Consider the following 22,534-nt stretch of genomic DNA (forward strand, 5'->3'; position numbering starts at 1 on the left):
CATTTATTGCCCATCCCTAACTGCTCTTGAACTGAGTGGTTTCCCAGGCCGCTTCAGAAAGCATTAAGAGTCAACTACATTGCTATGAGTCTGCAGCAAGACAGGTAAAGAGGGCAGATGACCCTTCTTAAAAGGACATGAGTGAACCAGTTGAGTTTTTTACAACAAAATATCATGTTTAGCATGGTCTCCATTACTAAACTACACACTTTCAATTCCAGATTTTTAAAATAACTGGCTCAACTTAAACCACCCAGCTGCCATAGTCGGACTTGAGCCCATTTATCCAGAAAGTTAATCTGGGCCTGTAGATTACAAACTCAGTGATTTCGCAATGGCACCATCATCTCCCCTTCATGTCGCATGGGATAAAGTTGTATAGTGGATAGAGTGGAATCACTTTGAAACTCGAATGAATTGAAGTCCAGATTTCAGTAATAGGAGCATCATAAGTCTCACTATCTGAGAAATAGATTGAGTCAGATACAAATATAAAGCTTCCTTTGATTCATGCGGTTAATATGCAGTTAATGAACTCCTAAAGTGGCAGCTCTGCTCCTATCTGACTTGCACATGAGGAAAGTTAATTCCACTTCTCTGCTCAGAAACAATACGTGAAGCTGTGATTGAACTTGTCAGCAAATGCCAATGAGCTTTCTCGGAATAACATCAATATGAAGAATGCCAGCACAGACGAATCAATCTCATTTATTACTGTAGCATTTCCAGCAATGTTGTCACTAGATTTGCTCAGTGGATCTATATCACTGCATAGTAGGGAAAATTAGAAATGATAAATTATTATTTAGCAAAATGTTTTGCATATCACGCGAGCTAATACTGTCACTCTGTGAGATGTAAATTTTAGGTTGAAATTTTGCTCAATTGTATAATCTAGGAGGGCCCAGCGATGTAGTCCTGAGGGAGTGCTGTATTGTTGGAGGTGCCAGCATTCTGTTGAGATGTTCAAATGATGCCCTTTGTGGTGGACTGTAAAGATTTCACAGCACCCCTTTATGTCTAGGCCCAGCAACCCTCCCAGCTCCCATCCTCAGACACAGAGCTCAATTTCCAATCAAATTGGCTGATTGTCAACTTTGGGGACTTCCATGGAGAGCTTCCTTCTGTGGGCCCTGGAGACTTTTCTTGCTCGGCATTATGATGCTTATCTCATTACATGTGAGCCACACCTCCACGTGACCACTCCTAGGCTATCAGATGTCCGCCAGCTGGGACCTTTAGTGTTTCAGCCATTGATGCCGTATTTGACCCTTAGCCGTGCATTGTGTCAAAGACAGGCACAATAGTCTGAAGCAGCAGCGGGATCACTGATACCAATCAACAAGATTATTGACCTGCTGAGCTCCGCAAGGATAAGTGCCCCTTTCTGCCACCTCATACTCACTTTGACTCTGCTGTGACACCCACCTGCCAACAATGCCAGTTGTCTACTGCTCTCGCAAATGCAAGTAACATCTTCTCTCACCCACCCAAACCCTGCAAATTAATAACCCTCCCTGCCGCATGCACTTTCTACCCACTGTCTTGGGACATTTCACCACCTTTTCTCAGTGAGGACAACCAGTCCCCATGAATAACCGTGGACCCCTCAATTCTTAATTCATGCTAAATATAATAAACTACTGGATCTTGGTGGCATGGTGGTTAGCATGGCTGCCTTGTAGCACCAAGGGCATGGGTTCAATTCCACCTTTGGGTCGGTGAAATTAGAAATTGCATGATGCCCAGTTATAGTCAAACAGGTTTAGTTGAAAGCTTGTACTTTCAAATAAACCTGTAGGATTATAATCTGATATTTTGTGATTTTTAATTTAGTCCACCCCAGTTCAACACCAGCACCTACACATCATGGCTTCCTTTGGGTGACTGTGTGGATTTTGCATGTTCTCCCCCCTTCTGATTTCTCTCCACAAACGCTGCCAGACCTGCTGAGCTTTTTGAGCAATTTCTGTTTTTGTTTGCCGAATGCAAAGTGTATTTACACAATGCATTTGACAACGTAAGGATGGTCTGGAAATGCTATTGAAAATTACAGCTTGATTGAAATACTCGTTGAGATGTAGTCACTGTGGTAATGTAGACAATTCTGAGCCCAACCAACACCCACGAACCGAAATGTGATAATGTTCAGGATCGAATGACCAGACTCAATAGTGTAAACGACAGGAGTCAGCTCTCAATGCCTGCAACACTAATTCCAATCTAAAATAAACATTAGTATAAAAACAGCTTGAGCTAAATCATTGTCGAGATAAGATAATGACCAGATAAAAATTTTTTTGAGCAGTGTTATTTGAGGGATAAATATTGGCCAGAACACTGGTGCACCAATGTGCATTGAACAGGATTCTAATGAGCTGGCTTTCACTCTTGAGCTCATCTGTTTACAGAATTGTTCATTTTTATGATGATATTTGTAATCTTATTTCATATTTAGTCTTTGTGTATTTTCAGTTTGCAATCTGCCTGTGCAAATAAGAAGGAAAAATATTGCAAATGTCTCATAAACCTAACTAATTTGCTGAAGGGATGGATTCAGGGCTCTCTCTGTCTGCTTTCTTTGAAGGTCACACCTTGGTTTTACATTTTAATGAGAGTTGCAAGGCGATGAATTAAATGGGGTTGCCTGTGGTTGTGCAAATGGCATGGGCTGGCAATTTTTTTTGCCTTTTGTCAAAAATTGATAGTGTAAAAGCAACCCATTTAGCTGTCCGTGCTATCATAATTGACAGCATGAAAGGACTCTATTTATTTGCCTAAACAGCTTGAAAGGACCCATGTAGCTATCTGAGCTACTATGGCTGACAGCAGTGAAATTACCCATTTAGCTGTCCATCTCATATGACAAGGTGAGAGTAATGCACTTAGCTGTTCCTGCAGAATTGGAATATAATAAACAGCTGTAATTATTTTATTAATAAGAATATATATCAAGTTGGAGCCTTTTCCTAAAGTGAAAGAGAAAGATATATGGTCTGAGCTTGCTTGGCAAGCAATTATTTCCATCAATCACCAATAATGAAGATGGTTTCCTGTCTGAGACTGAGTATCAAGAAGTCTGACATTGAGTGAGCATTGCGCTTGGTCAAGATTCCTCAGCCACCGTTAGTTTAATTCTACACTACATGAGCAAACACTGTCACTGATTCATGACAATAACTCCCAGGAAGCCAACCACTTGCACAGCTACAGGCTGTATTTACAGTTTCTCACTTGCAAGGGCAAAAGATTCAACCAGGCAAGGAGAGAAATCTTAGCCCATCAATCTGGGGACAGGCCAACCCATCTCGCCTGATCTCTGTGCCCCTCCCCCCGCATCCTCCTCCCCACTCCCACTTGCACCCTCTTTATCCTGAGACATTGCACTGTTTTCATCTTTGCTCCCAGGCTTGGGTTTAATCTGGCATGTACTGAACATTCTTGGAATAGCTTTTACTTTGCTTCGGGCGGCACAGTGGTTAGCACTGCTGCCTCACAGTGCCAGGACCCTGGTTCAATACCAGCCTCAGGCAACCACGTGGAGTTTGCACATTCTCTCTGTTTCTGTCAGGTGTTCTGGTCTCCTCCCCCATTTCCAAAGATGTGCAGTTTGGGTGGATTGGCTGTGTTAAACTGCTCCAAAGTGTTTCGGGATGTGCAGGCTGTTGGATTAGCCATGGTAAATGCAGGGTTACAGGGATAGGATGGAGATTGGGTCTGGCTAGGATGCTCTTTGGAGGGTTGGTGTAGACTTGATGGGTTGAATGGCCTCTTTCCATTTAACCATTCTGGTTGAGAATTCAGGAAAGTCTTCTTAACTCAAGAATGTGGAGAAAATGCAGAACTTTCTATCACAAAGGGTGATTAAAGTGAATAGCATGCACAGATCTTAAGAGAAAGTAATGTAAGCAGATAGAAGAGAGAGAAAAGGAAGAGACTTTATGGGGTATAGTTACTGCTGCGGGGATTGTCTATTTCAGTGCTGTAAATGTTATGTATTAATTTGCAATTTTATTTCTCATCCTAAGGTTCCAATGCAAACAGTTACTTTAAAAACTTAAAAAGATCCTCGGGACTAGTTTACTTACTAAGTAGTTCATTAGGAATTTGCTCCATTTATAATATCTCAAGGCTTTCAATTAAGTTGGAGTTTAGTAAGCATTTCCTACCATCATTTATTCCATTTTATTTATAGAACAGTTATTCATGACTACTAGAAAGAACAGAGCTGATATAAAAATATAATCATAATTTTTTGATCTTGTGAACCCCATTCGCTTTTAGTTTAATCAACAAAACAGTTGTTTTCTTGCATAACAGGAGTGGACCAGCTCCCATTCTTACTACCTCAGATCATAGAATCCCTGGAGTGAAGAAGCAGGCAATTCAGCCCATCAAGTCCAAATCAACCCTCTAAAGGGCATCCCACCCAGATCCCACCCTATATTTCCCACAGCCAATCCACCTAACCTGCACATCTTTGGACAAAGGGAGGAAACCAGAGCACCCAGGGGTAACCCACACAGACACAGGGAGAACATGCAAACTCCACACAGACGGTCACCCAAGGGTGGAATCGTGGAATCGTGGAATCAAACCAGCGCCCCTGGTGACGTAAGGCAGCAGTGCTAACCCTTGAGTTTTTATACCCACTGCTGCTATTGTGGAGATGCTGGTTTTGATCTGCAGTTTATACTGTGTCAGCAGTTTCTGTGGTGAAAGTAATAGAATAAAGGATAGCTGTGCATTTATGTGGCACCATTCACAATTGCAGGATATTGTAAGATACCTAACAGTCACTTCAGTTAATTTGAATTGTAGTCAATGTTACAAAGTAGGAAACATGGCAGCTAATTTGCACACAGCAAGCTCCCAAAAATATCAATGCATTTGGGTAATAGCAAACTAATCTGTTTTAGTAATGTTAATTGAAGGATAAATATTAGACAGGAAACCAGATGAGAAACTCCACAGCTTTGCTTCAAATGGCATCACAATCTCTGTCATTTAAGCTGAAAGCCATTGAGCAGTATGCTAATTTTCAAATCAGAAAATTCGACTCCCTCTTTGGATCTTCTGTGCAGAAGAGTGCTGGTGGTGCAATGGTAGTGACCTCACCCCTGAACCAGGAGTTCTCAAGCTCAGGCCCCACCTAATGCAGACATATGTGGTATTATTGCACAGCAGGTTGGTTAGAAAATATCTCTAGCTTAAGTTAAAAGCTTAAGGTCAATGCCCCAATGTAGTACTGGGGGAATATTGCAGTCTACTTTTTCAATTTAAACTGAGGCTCTGTCAGTTCTCTCAGACGGCTGTGAAAATGTCAAGGCATTCTTTGCTAAAGGGGACTGACAAAGCTGACATGAAAAGCATGTTTCCTCATGCGGAGAAATCTGCAATTTGTTTTTAGGATAAAGGATAACAGATTTAAAACAAGGATGAGGAGAAATCAATTCTCTCAAAGACTCATGAATCTGTGGGATTCACCACCCCGGAGCATGGTGGACACTGGAACATTGCACACATTTAAGGAGGGGATAGACAAGATGTTTAATGAGTAATGGGTTGAAGGGTTATGGAGAGTGGACAGGAAAGTGGAACAAATGCTGAGATGAGATCAGCCATGATCGTATCCAATGGAAGAGTACATCTGAGGGGCTGAATGGCCTACTCTTGCTCCCAGTTTTTATATTCTGTGCTGAAGAAGAGCAGGGAAATGCTCTGAGATGTCCTGTCTGGAATTTATTCCTTAAGCAACATCACTAAAATATGTTATCTGGCCATTATCACAGGGTTGTTTGTTAGAGCTTGCAGTGTATTAAAGGGCACCCACACGTGTTAACTTACACAGGACAAGGCTGGTCTTTGCTTTACCGTCTCATCTGAAATATAGTGCCTCCAACAATGTGATTCCTGTCAGCACTGCACCTACACTGTCAGCCTTGATTATGCAAAATCCAAAAGAAATGCAGATGCTGTAAACCAGAAACAAAAACAGAAATTGCTGGAGAAGCTCAGCAAGTCTGGCAGCATCTGTGGAGAGAAATCAGAGTTAACGTTTTGGGTCGAGTGTCCCTTCATCAGAACTGGACTGAACTCAACTTTGATGACGTGAACAGGTCTCTGGAATGGGATATGATTCTGGAGCTTATGATTCAGGGTTGAAAGTGGTTGAGGTCCTCAGGTAGGGAAGAATGTGGTGGCTCAGTGGTTAGCACTGCTGCCTCATAGCACCAGGGTCCCAGATTCGATTCCAGCCTCAGGCGACTGTCTGTGTGGGTTTCTTCCGGGTGCTCCGGTTTCCTCCCACAGTCCAAAGATGTGCAGGTTAGGTGAACTGGCCATGTTAAATTGCCCATAGTGTTAGGTGTATTAGTCAGAGGGAAATGGGTCTTGGGGGGTTACTCTTTGGAGGGTCAGTGTGGACTGGTTGGGCCGAAGGGCCTGTTTCCGCACTGTAGGGAATCTAATCAAACAAGCCAAAATAACTGAGGATTCAAAACCTAATCATGTCTGGCCATTCTTAATGAAAGTATGTGCATTTCAGATTGGGATAGGATCACGTTCTGGTCCCAAAGCCTGTCCAAGATGGATAGTCTGCTGCAATTTTCTGTCCTGACCTACAACAGGAAGAAGAAGGATTTGATTGAAGTTCTGGGGAATAGATTTTCTGCTTCTTTAATAACATGCAACACAAGATCAGCAGCTTCAGAAATAGTGGAAAAGAAAATTAACAGAGAAACAAATTCTTTGAGCAAGGTTTTAATCTTTGATGCATAGAAGAAATATTTAAATAAACAAGATTGGATTCATGACTCATTCATAATTAATAACCTTTTTATGGGGATGTGAAAACAGTTAATCCCAGTTCCTAGGAATTAGTTGCTTCACTAATAAAATTATAGGAGGGTAATCTGCATTTATAGAAACCAAATCAAATTTATCAGTCCAGTTACTTGAAGCAGAATGCAGGGATCAAATTGTGGAGAAGTGGATCTGGCTATTCTCCCCCAAACAATTGTTAGGAATGCACTGAAAGTGTATGTGTGTATGCGTGCGTGCGTGTTTGTGTATATGTGTGCGCGCGCATGTGTGTGTGTGTGTGTGTGTGTGTGTGTGGTGTGTGTGTTTGTGTGTGTGTGTGTGTGTGTGTGTTTGTGTGTGTGGTGTGTGTGTTTGTGTGTGTGTGTGTGTGTGTATTGCAATCAGCTGTTCTGAAACAGCAGCTGATGTATCCTGATGTTACAAACCAGGGAAATCAAATGCCACTCATTAGGAGTGACCCACATTGACTTGAACATGTGAACAACAGCATGCGTTTCAGTCAGTTGGCTGATTGTATCGCTCTTACTTCTCGCAAATATCAATCTTAACATTTGCCTGCTGTTGACATTTCTATTTGAATTGTCATGTGTTCGTTTTCCTATAATGGTTACTTGGCTTCCTCTCTCAGGATTAAGAGGTGGAAAACAAATGAACATTGGTTTTTTTAACCCATTCTCCTTAAAGTAGGTGAAGTGCATTCAGAGACTCGAATTAAGATGGGACCATCTTCATTGCTTTCACTCATTGAGGCAGGTTGAGGAAGTCAAGAGGAAGTTAACAAAAATAATACAGGCCTGAATGTTCCCTGTTCCAGCAGATGAGTCTGGTGTGATGAGGAAGAGGGCAAGGAAAATAGCCAGGAGCTGTATCGGGATGACTTCCCGACTCCCTGCCAGGCAACTTTCCCAGAAACAATAAAAACTGCAGATGCTGGAATCCAAAGTAGACAAGCTGGAGGTTGGAAGAACACAGATATTGAACTCTGGACCTGAAGAAGGATTACACTCAAAACGCTGACTTCTCCTCCTCCTGATGCTGCCTGGCTTGCTATGCTCTTCCAGCCTCCTGCTTGTCTACTCAGGCAAGTTTCTCAGGACGGCCTGGGACTTGGATCTGATGCCTGCTGACTGGTGGTAGGCAGGCAATATACAATTTTAAGACTCCAATTTGAGAAAGTTAGGAAGGCTCGCGGGCATTCTGCCAGTAGTAGAGCAGCACCTGTTCTATGGAGATGTCCTCTTAGATGTGGGGGGGAGGGCATCCAAGGCAGAAGGTTTCACTTGGAAAACATCAGTTTACTTTGCTTTCTGAAATGATGCCTCTCAAAATAGAGAGGCTGCCACATTCTCTGAGCTGCCTCAGAAGCAGCAATTAGGAGGCAGCCTTCAGGAATCTAGTTTGGGAGGACGTGTGATGAAGATGCTTACTGAGGTTATGAGGTATCAGTGACATGATTATGTGGAAAGAATTGGAAGGGATAGTGAGCAAATGCAAAAGTACGAAGCTGTAAATAAAAGACTTTTGCAGGACACAGTGGACACAAAGAAAAGTACTGTGGGAAACTAAACAGAGTAAGACCCCACAGAAATGGCTAATAGTCATACCCAAAATAACTGCGTGCATCCTACAGTACAACAGTGTCTATATATCAAAAGCGCTCCATTGGTGATAAAGCATTTTGTGCCATCTGGCAATTGTGAATGTTGCTATTCAAATGCAAGGTTTTTCTTTCTTTTCTCCTTTCTGAGTGTTGAATGCTCAGCTATTGATTTATATCATTGTACCAGGATCACTGAATATGGCAGGAGCTGAGCCCAGTCTGGGAAGTATGGCCAATAGATAAGGAAGTGAGTTTTACAGGTATCTATTATGTGCTAGATAAGCATTGGTATTAAATTTGAAGCCAAACCAGCAGAAAAGTAATGTTAACTTTGTATAAGAAGACTAGAGAAATAGGATCGGGAGTAAGCCATTTGGCCCCTTGACCTGACACTGCCATTCGGTGGGCTCATGGCTGATCTGACATTCCTCATGTCCACTTTCCTGCCTTTCCCCATAACTCTTGATTCCTGTCCTGATCAAGCATTTATCCATCTGAGCCTTAAATATACGAGGAGTCTTCCCCCAACAGCTCTGCGTGGCAAGGAGTTCCAAAGGCTCACAGCCATCTCAGGGACAAAATTCCTCCTCATCTCAGTCTTAAATTTATTCTGAGACCGAGCCCTCTGGTCCTAGTCTCTCCCATGAAGGGAAACATCCTCTCAGCATTGACCCTGTCAAGTCCCTCAAGTCTCCTATATCTCAATGAGATCATTTCTCATTCTTATAAGCACCAGAGAGTAGGATCCCAACCTCTTTAACCTTTGCTCACAAGACAATCCTTCCATACCAGGGATCATCTTAAATATCTCCAATGAAATAATACCTTCCTTTACATAAGGGAACCAAAACTGCTTACAGTACTCCAGATGTGATCTCACCAGCATCCTGTACAGTTGCAGTAAGCCTTCCTTACTATTATACACCAAACCCCTTGAAACAATGGCCAGTATTCCATTAGCCTTCCCAATTACCTGCTGCACCTTGGTGCTAGCTTTCTGGCTTGGCTACTGATGCCCACATCCCATAAATTAATAAATAAAAGTTCATGGGAGTATTAAAAAGCAAGATTTGGCACTTAGTCATATATAGTTATTAGGACAGGTGACTAATGTTTGGTTAGAGAGGAAGGAGGATTGAGTGATGGAAGAGCATTCGGGTTTATGGAGGGACTTCCAGAGTTCAATACCTAGCAGTGTTGTGTTCTGCTGCGTTATGGTGAAGCAAAGGGAGAGGCTGAATAGGCTGGAGCTATTTTCCCTGGAGCTCAGTTGGAGGCTGAGGGGTGGTCTTTACAGAAGTTTATAAAATCACAAGGGGCATGGGTAGGGTGAATAGCCAAGGTCTTTTCTTCCTAGGATAGGGGAATCCACAACTCAATGACATAGGTTTAAGGTGAGAGAGGAAAGATATAAAAGGGACCTAAGGGCCAACATTTTCACGCAGAGGGTGGTGCATGTATGGAATGAGCTGCCAAAGGAAGTGGTGGAGGCTGGTACAATTACAACATTTAAAAGGCTCTGGATGGGTGTATGAAAAGGAAGGGTTTACAGGGATATGGGCCAAATGTTGGCAAATGGGACTAGATTAATTTAGGATGCCTAGTCAGCATGGATTAGTTGGACTGGAGTTTCCATGTTTCCATGCTCTATGACTCTAATTAAAATCAGGATTTGGAGATATTGGCCCCATGCGCTGAAACCAATATTGGACATGCTCACAAACATCCTATAGCTTTTCAGACATGTAGTTGGGAACATTATCTTGTAGTGCATTCACTATTTTTAAGTGTATGTTCATACACTTTCTCCCCTTTTGGGGAATATTGATGGGATTCCAAGACTGATTATCAGCTAATGAACCGCATCATGAATGTTCTTTCTATAGCTAACAACCCCAGGTGTGGTTCTTTGAACCCAGGGCTTCTCACTGAGATATAAGGACACTGACAATGTGCCGCAAAACATCCCACTGTATTTGTTGTAACAGGCTAACTGAAGTGACAGGACGCTCTGGAGAAAGAGGAGGCAATGTTGTTTTTAAAGCTAATGGTATCATCCTAGGGAGGAAGTGAGAAATGAAGGGATTACTGTGAAATAACTATTAATGTATCACCCATCAATTCCATTCAACAAAGACATTCCACCATGTTTCATTGGTTGATAGGTTTGTATCTTTATATTTGAATGTACAGAGTTGAATCAAGCAATAATAACACAATGAAAAGTTAAAGAATACCACCTATACTTAGTACAGAAGAAGTGATTAAATCAGTAAGGAGAATCCAATGTGCTTCAAGTTTTAGACTTTATAGGTATTATGGGCCAGTGTTGGCTTAATGGTACTCTCACTAGACGACTACTCTAAAACCCCATGCTGCTTTTTTGGAAGATGAGTTCAAATCTCACCACAGCACATGGTGGAACTTTAATTCAATAACACATAGAATAAAAAAGCTAAGTTTGGGCCTGTTTCCGTAAAAACTAATGTCCTTTCTGAAAGAAAATCTGCCATCCTACTTTGTCCAGCCTAGATGTTGGTCTTAACTACCCCATGGGCAATAAACACTAGCCTAGCCAGCAATGCTCACATCCTGTGAATTCTAAACAACAATCATTGAAATGTTAGCAGAGATGGAAGAAGCTAAATCTATTGTCATTAAGATACGATGAAGACAGACAAAATCCAATTGCTAGAGTAATGAAAGGAATCAATACAGTAGATGCAGAAGGTTTCTTGCTAAAGCAGCTGAGGAAGGCAGATTAGAAGCTAGAAAAGTTACAAGGGCAAGTTTAGGAGCATTGTATGCAACAAATGTGGACAAACAGCTCCCTCTAAACTGACAAATTCACGTGAATTATTATCCTTAAATTTTCTGCATTAGAATCAATATTTTACAATTTATAAACCACTTTCATGTAATGAATGATAAGTTGTTGTATTGGGAAGGTAGCTTAGCTGGACTTCTGACTCTGACATCTAGATAATTTTAGACTCTTAGTTGGTCAATAAAATAAATTTACTTGCTATAAAGGTTTGTTTTAAAAGCCATTATTCAATCAATGTCTGGTCATAACAATCGCTAAAATTCTATTGGTTTTGATGATGGCTGATTACTCTTTCAAAGAGTAAGTATTAGATGCATAAAATGAACTTGTAGAGTAGACTCCTAGCTCAACATCAAAGAGAGAATTAAAGCGTTATATAATTGCCAAAAAGATATCGGGGATGTTTGTTCATGTTGGCAAACTGATATTAAACCTTCATCAGATTAGCTTTAAAATAGATGGAACCAGGAAAGTTGGATAAATGAGAATTGTTTTGTTTTTGTATTCATCATTTTCCATTTATCTAACACATTTAATACTGTAAAACATCCCAACAATAGTTCATAAACAACATTTGACACTGGCACCTCATGGAGATAATGGGGCAGATGACCAAACGTGTTGGATTTTCAGGAATGGGAGATAAAGAACTGAAAAGGGTAAGGGAAGGTGTATCAGAGTCTAAGTAAGTGAAAACCATGGCTGTCACCCATGGATCAGTACTGAGGATTCCCCATACCATTCTTCTAGGTGGGAGTCATCATTATGGTGTCCCAAGTGTTGCTGTTGGCAACTCTAGAGAGTGCATTGTGTATTCACGTACAGTATCCTTGCTATGGTGTTTTCAAACCAATCCTTCAAGTACCCATCCCTACCCATTATATAGAAACATATTGCTGGTTGTGGAATAATGGTGTCAGAGCCAATGGTAATTGCTTGCAAACACCTTAAGTCCTGAGAGTAAGAGAGTGAGGGAGAGAGAATAAAACAAACTGGGAGAGAGAGAGAGAGAGAGAAATCCATCAGGTGCTGGGGGGAGATAGAGAAACTGAGGGCAAAAGATTGAGGACAGAAGAAACTAGATGAGAGAGAAATAAATTCCCACAGTGGAAAGTTCATTTCTAAGTTTTTATTTGGGCTATTGTGTAAGGTATTTTATTATGAGAGTAAGGTAGCTTTGTTCTTTTTCTCTGTGGACAATGCCTCATCTCACCCAGCTGGGCTTCAGTAGTAGTGCGTGGGAGTCAGTGAATTGAATTAGGTTTGGTTTTAGTTTTTATTATTTTTATAATTGGTTGTATATTGTGAAAAGTAATAAAATAGTATGGAATTGTATGAGCTGGGATTAATTTATCGATGATGTTCTGATTGAATCTGTGTGATTCTTTTCGGTGCTGCTCACTAAGATTGATCTGACAGAAACAATGTTGACCTGAAACTCTCTGAGTGTACAACATGTGCCAGTCCCTCAAAGATCGCAGCTATGTCTGTTTGTATGCAGCTTATTGTTGCACTGTACAACTATCTCTGAATGCTGTGCAACCAATGCATGCATTCAGCTTGCTGGGAATGTTAGTTAGTTAGGCCAGAGTTGGAGCACTGTGTGTAGTAGGGTCTCTGCAGTAGAGAGGGATGTGATTGCACTAGAGAGGGAGCAGAGGAGATTAATGTTGCCTGGGCAAGAGTGATTTAGGAATGAGGTATAGGCCGAAGTTCCACCTGCTCCAGAGGTGTTTAATAACATCTCTGAATTGGTTGGTTAGATGAAAAAATAGGTTGGCTTGTGTATCCTTCAAACCTGAAAGACTGAGGTGGTCCTGATTGAGGTGTATAAAGTTATAAGGAGCTTGGACAGGGTCGATAAGGAAAAAGGTCTCTTATTAGGAGATGAATTAATAAACCCAGGGATCAATTTTAAGGTAAGGAGCAGTGTTTTAGGGGAGATTTGAGGTTTTCTTTAACCCAGAGGATGGTGTGTATCTGGAACTCAATGTCTACAGGGGTGATAGAGACAATTAAGAAGTATTGAGATTAGCACTTGTAAGGTGACAACATACAAGGGCACAGACCAAGTCCTGGAAATAAGATTAGAATAAATAGATATTTGGTGACTACTGTAGACACAAGGGCCGAAGGGCCTTTTCCATGTTGTGAAAACTCTGTGTGACCCTAACATTGTTTAAAACCAGTTATTATTTCAATGTTACTTATCCATTAATTTTTCCATTATTTTGGTCCTTTATTTAATCTGTACATTACTCAAACGTCCAAGGATGTGCAAGTTAGGTTAATTGACCACGCAAAATTGCACAGTGTTCAGGGTTATGTAGGTTAGGTGGATTAGCCATGGGAGAGTGTGGGGTTACACAGATAGGGTAAAGGGGTGGGCCTGGATGAGACACTCTTCAGCGGGTCAGTGTGGACTCAATGGGACGAATGGCCTGCTTCTACACTGTAGGGATTCTATGATTCTATGAAAACACCATTTCCTTGTAGGCTTCCAACATTGATATTCTCCCTCTCTTCTGCGTGCAATCTTCTCTCTGTCACTTCTGTTTGAAGTCTATTTTGTCTTAAGATGTAATCTACCAGCCTCTCTATTTGTAATTACTTCCAACAAGTTTCCGTGTTCATTAACCTTCGAAGGTGCTTCATCCTTTGTTTCTTTTTCTGTTGAACTGATCCTTTCCATTCTCTTCCCAGATTTCAAAGCTGTTTAACAAGTTAGTCTCTTTTTTCTGTATAACGACCTCATCACATGTCCACTTAAAGCTACAAGTCACTTCTTAAATTGTTTATGTAGCTTTCTGGTTAGTTCTAGTTAGCAACTGTCTCTTCTGCTGCTAATCAGAAAGCTGCATAAACAACTGAAGAACAGTGGATATATGTTGCACAAAAGAAATTTGCAATATTCTACATAATTCCATTAAATTGGAGAGGTGGAATTTTCATGCTGATGAAGAGTCACCCAGCCTCAAAATGTTATCTGCTTTTTTCACAAATGCTGCCAGATCTGCTGAGTTTCTCCAGCAATTTCTGTTCTTAGTTCAGATCTCCAGCATCCACAGTTATTTGTTTTATTTTAGTGTTTAACTCACTGTCAGATCTCTTCCACCTCAGAGAGGATCTGCTCCTCTCTCTGACAGGATTTCCAGTCTAGCCTTTCTGCTTGCTCGCCATCGTTACTTTGGTTTTCTCTCCTAGTATTTGACAAAGTCATTGCCAAAACTCGCTTCCACAGCCATATCTCATTCCTCAGTATCTGTTCCCAGCTCAGACTCACCCCACGTGGATTCTGACTGAAGTTTCATCCTTTATGTTTTGAGTCCTTGAGGGATCTCAGGTATCTTGATGATGTACAGCACTCCTCAGACAGCTGCTCTCGCTGCATCCTGAGATCCACACTCAGTGCCATGTATCGCCATAAGCATCCTCTCAACCTCTGTCTCCATCAGCAGCACCACATACTGGCTCAGAGCTAACCTACACCCCCTAGTTCCACCACATCTTCCAGCTCATTGGATTTCTACCAAGGAACTTTATCTCTTCAATTCAGCCAAGCTGGCCCAACCCTCAGGAAGGAGGGGAAAGTGAGGACTGTTGATGCTGGAGAGTCAAGAGATGAAAAGGGTGACACGGGAAAAGCACAGCAGGTCAGGCAGCATCAAGAGCAGGAGAGTCAACGTTTCAGGTGTAAGCCCTTCATCAGGAGTGTGTTCGGGTGTAAACGTCAACTCACCTGCTTCTTGGATGCTGCCTAATCTGCTGTGCTTTTCCAGCACCACACCTTTCAACACTAGAACAACCTCACCCCACTGAAACATGGTTTCCCCTCCACTTCCCTCTGACTCCATCTGAGGAAATTCTGAGGAAGGGTCACTGGACCCGAAACATTAACTCTGATTTCCATAGCCTCACCGATGCTGCCAGACCTGCTGACCTTTTCCAGCAATTTCTGTTTTTGCTTTCTATTCACCTTGTTCAGGCCCTTTCGTAATGTCAGAAATGTCTAACAGGCTGCACCACCCCCTACTCTGCTTCCACCTCAACCTTTTCTTTTACAAAGAATACAACCTGAGCTTATCCAGCCTCTCTTCATCTCTGAAAAGCTCCATCCCAGACAACATCCTGGTGAATTTGCTTTGTTACCCCCCCCAAGTGCAATCACATTCTTTGGTAGCACTTTCCAAATCTTCACCTCTACCAAGGACAGCACACCCATGGGAATGCTCCAATTTGCAAATTGCTCTCCAACTCACACAACATCCTATTTTGGAACTATTTTGCTGTTCCATCATTTTGACTGGGTCAAAATCCTGGAAGTCCCTGGTGTATTTTCCCTCTACAGTGGTCCAAGAAGGAAGCTCACCACCCCCTTCTCAATGGCACTTGTGGGTGGGCAACAATTACTGGTCTTTGGATGAAAGAAGCTTCACAAAACAATATTGGTGGAAATTTTCAGTGAACCCATAGAATTGGAATCTGAAGTTCACGTTTAAGCTGACTTGGAATTCTGCCATGGTAACCTTTAATGTTACAGATATTTATTTGAAAGCTCCAATCAAACCAAAAATAAAGCATGCAGGTAAACTTTTGATGTTTGCCTAATTTCATGATGCTTCAACCATTCCTCCGGTGCTCCGGTTTCCTCCCACAGTCCAAAGATGTGCGGGTCAGGTGAATTGGCCATGCTAAATTGCCCGTAGTGTTAATTAAGGGGTAAATATAGGGGTATGGGTGGGTTGCGCTTCGGCGGGTCAGTGTGGACTTGTTGGGCCAAAGGGCCTGTTTCCACACTGTAAGTAATCTAATCTAATCTAATCTCATTCCCCCGAGTTGTTCAGTAGTGAAAAAATAATAATTGTACAGTTATGTTAACATTTTAATAAGAGTCTTGCAGAAGTTTTCTTTCTTTGTTTCAAGTTAGAAGGAAAATGTATTATGGTCTCAGACCAGACAACCACATTTAAGTTAAATGTGGGTAATAAACGAACTGTGGTTGATTTTTACATAGTAGATTTTTACAGTGTAGAAGCAGGCCATTCAGCCCACAGCAACTCTCCAAAGAGCATCCCACCCAGAGCCCTACCATAAGGCTGTATTTCCCACGACCAATCCACCTAACCTGCACATCTTTAGACTGGGAGGAAGCCCACGCGTGCACAGGGAGAATGTGCAAACTCCACACAGCCAGTCGCCCAAGGGTGGAATTGAACTCAAGTCCCTGGTGCTGTGAGGCAGCAGTGCTAACCGCTGAGACACCATGCCATCCTGCACAGTTGAGCACTTCACAGAGTACATTAGATCGCAGTGCAGTCAAAAGCTTATATTTTTCATCAACTCACCCAACCTCATGCAGTCATGAAACTGGTTCTCCAAATCTCATTTAACCTGTCCAAGATATTCCAATCCTCATCTGTCAAAGACCTACCTTTGGAGCTACCTCCCTGGGATCAGAACATGGTGGTACAGTGGTTAGCACTCCTGCCTCACAGCGCCAGGGACCTGAGTTTGATTCCAGCCTTCAGTTGTCCTGAGTCTGTACTGCACAAAGTTGGTAAGCTGCTCTTCTTCCTAAGCCCCAACTTCGCAAGATCCAGTAACTTCTCAATAGCTGAGCTGAGCACTGCACTTCTCTGAAAAGAGCCTGCTCCTCACCCCCTCTCTTTTTCCAACCACCCCATAGATCCTGAATCCTTCTTCAGCGACCTTTGAACTGATTTGTATGACCCTTTGAAAACTTGGCCGAAGTTCCCATTTGTTTCCGGGTAGGCTTGAATTGAATAGAGATTGGAATTCAGATGCAGCAAAGCCTTGGAGCTGTGTGTTCCCTGAATGTTACAATGTTCACAGCTTTATAGCTTACACAGTATAAATACATGCAACAATAACAGAACTTAACCACATGTGACAGACTTGTCTTTCCTGGTTAGCCTGTTATGTTTGATCAGTTATGTACATTGGTCATTAGTCCTGCAGAAAGATTGGAATTTATTTAGATGTGTTGGCTAAAAGCATTTTAAATTACATTTACAATATTTAAAATTAAACATGATCAAATACAATTATCTCCTTCATTCGTCTGTGTGGGATAGAGATTGAGGACGGAGAGACTGTGAGGGATGATAATTTTTGATGAATGAGAAAGCAATACTGAAACCAACATTCTCTGAAGGCTTAAACCATGCAGTCGTAGAGCTCAAAAGGATGCAGTGGGAGGAATGATGCCTCAAATGGGCTGCTCTCTATGATGGATAGACAAGGTAGAGACTTAGAATTTCTACTGTGTGGAAACAGGCCCTTCAGCCCAAAGCTCTCTGAAGAATAACCCACCCAGATTCATTCCCCTATATTTATCCCTGACTGATGGACCTAGCTTACACATCCCTGAACACAATGGGCAGTTTAGCATGACCAATTCACCTAACCTGCACATCCTTGGACTGTGGGAGGAAACCTTCACAGATCCAGGGAGAATGTACAAACTCCACACAGACAGCTACTCTACCCAAGGCTGGAATTGAACCCAGGTCCCTGGCACTGTGAGGCAACAGTGCTAACCATTAAGCCACCGTGTCACCCTTGGAAAGCTGTAGAGATCTACAGCCTAGTGTTCAGACGGATTTGGGGGTCCTTGTCCATGAGTCACAGCAAGCTAACATGAAAGCAGAGCAAATAACTCAGAAAGCATTAGGCACATTAGCCTTGACGTAAATAGTCGTAAAAGTGTCAGGAGGTAGAGAAGTCTTACTGCAGTTATATTGAGGTTTGGTATGTCTACCTTTGGGCTAACATGGACAGTATTGGTCTCCTTACCTGAGGAAAACTGTCCTGGTTTTGTGGGGTTGGGTTGGTGGTGAAGTGGAGGAGATGAGGGGTGCAACAAAAGTTCACTAAAATGATTCCTGCATTGTCTTATTGAGTAGAATGGGCCGAAACTTGATGGAGTTTAGAAATCATAAGAAATCTCATTTAAATGGATAGCATTACTGCATGATCTGGTAGGGTAGATGCTGGTTAAGAAGTCTAAAATTAGGGGTCTCGCTTTCAGAATAAGGGCTCAGCCCTTTAGGATTGAAATGAGGAAACATTTTTTCATGCAGAAGTTTGAGAGTCTTTGGAATGCTCTCCTGCAGAGAGAGAGATGATTGAGTGGTTATTGTGTATGTTTACAGTCATGCCAGGTGTTGATTAGCTCAGTTGGCTGGATGGCTGGTGCACAATAAGGTGTAATATCAACACTATATGTTCATGTAGGGCTCTGGACAGTGTTGCAGAACAGAGAGGCCTAGGGGTTCAGGTACATTATTCTTTGAAGTTTGCGTCACAGGTAGGCAATGTGGTGAAGTAGATGCTTAGCAACCTTGCCTTCATTGCTCAGTCCTTTGGAACGTCATGTTGAGGTTGTACAGGATGTTCTGGAGTATTGTGTGCAGTTCTGGTCACACTACTGTGGCAAGGATATGATTAAATTAGAAAGGATTTCAAAATGATTTACCAGTTTGTTGCCAGGAATGGAGGGTTTGAGTTATAAAAAAAACCATTGGGTAGGCTGAGACTTCTTTCACTGGAGCATAGGATGTTGAGGGCTGACCTTATAGAGGTTTATAAAACCATGAGGGGCATGGATTAGGTGAATAGCAAGGTGGGGGAGTTCAAAGCTAGGGGGCATATTTTTAAGGGGAGTGGAGAAAATTTTAAAAAAGGGCAACTTTTTTTACACAGAGTGATTCATGTGTGGAATGAACTACTAGAGGAACAGGTGGATGCAAGTACAGTTACAAAGATATTTGGATAACTCCCTGAATAGGAAAGGTTCAGAGGAATATGGGCAGTGTGTGGGCAGGTGGGACTGGTTTAGTTTGAGGACTTGGACTGAATGGTCTGTTTCCATGCTCTATGACTTTATGATTTTAAGTCCTGTATTGGCTGAGGTCACCATGGAGATCCCGCCTTCTTGACCTCACCTGAACTATAGTGACCCTCAGGATAAACTCCCCACCAGTCATCTCTTTCTAATGAGAGTATGGTGCTCAGAGACTATGGTTACTTTACTAGACTGCAGTGAAGCCTTTGACAAGGTCCCTCATGGTAGACTGGTACAAAAGGTGAAGTCATATGGTATCAGGTGTAAGCTGGCAAGCTGGTTACAGAACTGGCTTAGTCATAGGAGACAGAGGGTAGTGGTAGAAAGATGCTTTTTAGAAGGGCTGTGACTAGTGGTGTTCCACAGGGATCAGTGTTGGGACTTCTGCTGTTTATGATCTACATAAATGATTTGGAGGAAAACATAGCTGGTCTAATTAGTAAGTTTTTGGATGATACAAAGACTACTGGAGTTGCAGATAATGAGAAGGACTGTCAGAGGATGCAGCAGGATATAGATCATTTGGAGGTATGGGCAGAAAAGTGGTAGATGGAATTTAACCTGGACACGGTGATAGGCTTTGGAAGGTCAAGTACAGGTGGAAATTATACAGTGAATGGCAGAACCCTTCAGAGAATTGATATGCAGAGGGATCTGGGTGTGCAGGCCCACAGATCACTGAAGGTGGCAACACAGGTAGATAAGGTAGTAAAAAAGGCCAATGGCATGTTTGCCTTCATCGGAAAGGGCTTTGAGTATAAGGATAGCCAAGTTATGCTGCAGCTTTATAGAACTTTAGTTAAGCCACACTAGGAATATTGCATACAGTTCTGGTCATCACGCTACCAGAAGAATGTGGATGCTTTGGAGACAGTATAGAAAAGGTTTACCAGGATGTTGCCTGGCATGGGGGATTTAAGTTCTGAAGGAAAATTGGATAGATTGGGTTTGTTTTCACTGGAGCGCAGGAGGTTGAGGGATAACCTGATAGAAGTTTATAAGATTGTGAATGCATGGATAGAATGGAAAGTATGAGGCTTTTTTCCCAGGGTGCAAGGGTCACTTACTTTCACTTACTAGGGGACACAGGTTCAAGGTGCAAGGGGGAAATGTTTAAAAGCGATGTGTGAGACAAGTTTTTCACACAAAGGGTGGTGAATGCCTGGAACTCGCTGCCAGAGAAGGTGGTGGAAGCACACAAAATAGCAGCATTCATGAGCAAATACGTGAATAGGAAGGGACTAGAGGGGTATGGATCCCATAGTGAAGATACTTTTAATATGAAGGGCAAAATGTGTCAACGCAGGCTTGGAGGGCAAAGGGCCTGTTCTTGTGCTGTATTGTTCTTTGTTCTAGACCTCGTATTCATGACATTGGTAGAATTTTGGGAACCACAGGTTGTGGGGATGTGACAGAAAGTGAAGCAGTAGAATGTCAACCAGAATGTTACAAGGCAGTAGTGCAACCACAAACAGACCATGCAAGCTGCTATTTCCTATATCCTTACATATGGCCACTCACTCCCTATTGTAACATTTCCTCAATACCAAAATGATTGAAGCCAAGAGGTGTAGATCCAATACCTTACATTCAGTTTGTACCCCATATACATTTTGTTTGAGTTATGAGGAGAGGCTGGATAGACTGAGACTTCTTTCCCTGGAAAGTATGAGGCTGAGGGGTGACTTTGTAGAGGTTTATAAAGTGATGATGGGCATGGATAGGCTGAATAGTTAGGGTCTTTCCCCCAGGGTAGGGAAGTCTAAAATTTGAGGGCAATGGTTTAAGGCGTGAGGGAAAAGATGTAAAGGGGTCCTGAGGGGTAACATTTTCACAGAGAGGGTGGTTCATATTGGGAACCAGCTGTGAGAGGATGTGGTAGAGGTGGGTACAATTATAATATTTTAAAAGACATTTGGATAGGTAAATGGATAGGAAAAGTTTAGAGGGATATGAGCCGTATGCAGGTAAATGGGATTAGTTCAATTTAGGAAACCTGGTCAGCATGGATATGCTGGGCTGAAGGGCCTGTTTCCACACTGTATGACTCTTGGACTCTATACTGGAGGGTTGAAATTCCCAGGCTTGGGTTTTGCCTGTGATCTTTTAATATTGATAGTAACTCATTCATCTTGAATACTTTCCCTGTCACCCTTTTGACATCAAGGTGAGTTTGCACATCTTGGACAATTTCTGTGCAACTTTGTGCCCCAAATTTGCAACGTAGCTGAGATAGGTGATTCTAAACAGGTCAACGGAATCAGATTAAAGACTGCATGACATATAGCACAGGAAAGAAACTGAATCTGCATTACCTACATTGATATTTTACATCATTTCCAAATTTGGTACATTATTGTTGGTTTTGGAGATTAAATTCCTCCTCTATGATTTTCATGAGATTATTGCTTTTTGCAGTTTTGGTGCTATTTCTTACAAATGTCTAGTGTTACCACAGCTGTTCTAGAATGTGATATTCCCTTCAGAGAAGTCCTTATTACTGTTTGAAAATTCTCTGCGCAGGAACTGGGATGCAATACTTTGTCTCATGAGACAGTGATCTTATGATATACCTGCTCCCAAAAACTTCTTAATTTAAAAAGACAACACTTTTACTGAGACTAGAAATGGGTAGCAAAATTCCCAAACCTGATCAAATCCACTCACCAGCCTCAACTCTAATCCAACGCAGAGTTAGAAAATACATTGAAAAATAAACATTTTGATAAATGTTTCCCAACACCTGATAGACAGGAAGCTGTGCTCTCACATACCACAATTCATGTTCCTACTGTTGCTTTCTTTTAGGTTTGACCCAGCGAACATTCCTATCTTTCCACTGATCCTTTTTGTACTAATCTCCTCATATCTTACAGGCACAGAAAAACTAATGAGTCTTTGCTTGTTTAGATCTGTTTTGGTCCAAAGATGTGCAGGTTAGGTGGTCGGCCATGCTAAATTGCCCATCGCGTCCAGGGAAGTGCAGGTTGGGCCAATTAGCCTTGGCTGAAAATGTGTTGCTGGAAAAGCGCAGCAGGTCAGGCAGCATCCAAGGAACAGGAAATTCGACGTTTCGGGCATGAGCCCTTCATCGGGCTTATGCCCGAAACGTCGAATTTCCTGTTCCTTGGATGCTGCCTGACCTGCTGCGCTTTTCCAGCAACACATTTTCAGCTCCTATCTCCAGCATCTGCAGACCTCACTTTTTCCTCCAATTAGCCTTGGGGAATGCAAGGTTACAAGGATTGAGTGGGGGTGTGGGTCTGGCCTTTGGAGAGTCGATATGGACTCGATGGGCTGAATGGCCTGCTTTCATACTGCAGGGATTCTAAGGAAATGAAGTTTAGTTGCTGATGCCAACCTGGGTTGGTCTCAATGAATGATATAATGTGTTAGAGGGTTTCATGGCCCATTC

The 22,534-nt window shown here is 42.1% G+C and overlaps 1 protein-coding gene across 1 annotated transcript in view; it reads left to right on the forward strand.

Annotated features, from left to right (window-relative positions):
• Positions 1 to 22,534, forward strand: part of bace1 (beta-secretase 1) — a 121,317-nt gene that overhangs the window by 70,902 nt on the left and 27,881 nt on the right. The window lies entirely within an intron of this gene.

This window comes from Hemiscyllium ocellatum, chromosome 29 (assembly GCF_020745735.1).
Source record: "Hemiscyllium ocellatum isolate sHemOce1 chromosome 29, sHemOce1.pat.X.cur, whole genome shotgun sequence".
Classification (NCBI taxonomy): domain Eukaryota; kingdom Metazoa; phylum Chordata; class Chondrichthyes; order Orectolobiformes; family Hemiscylliidae; genus Hemiscyllium; species Hemiscyllium ocellatum.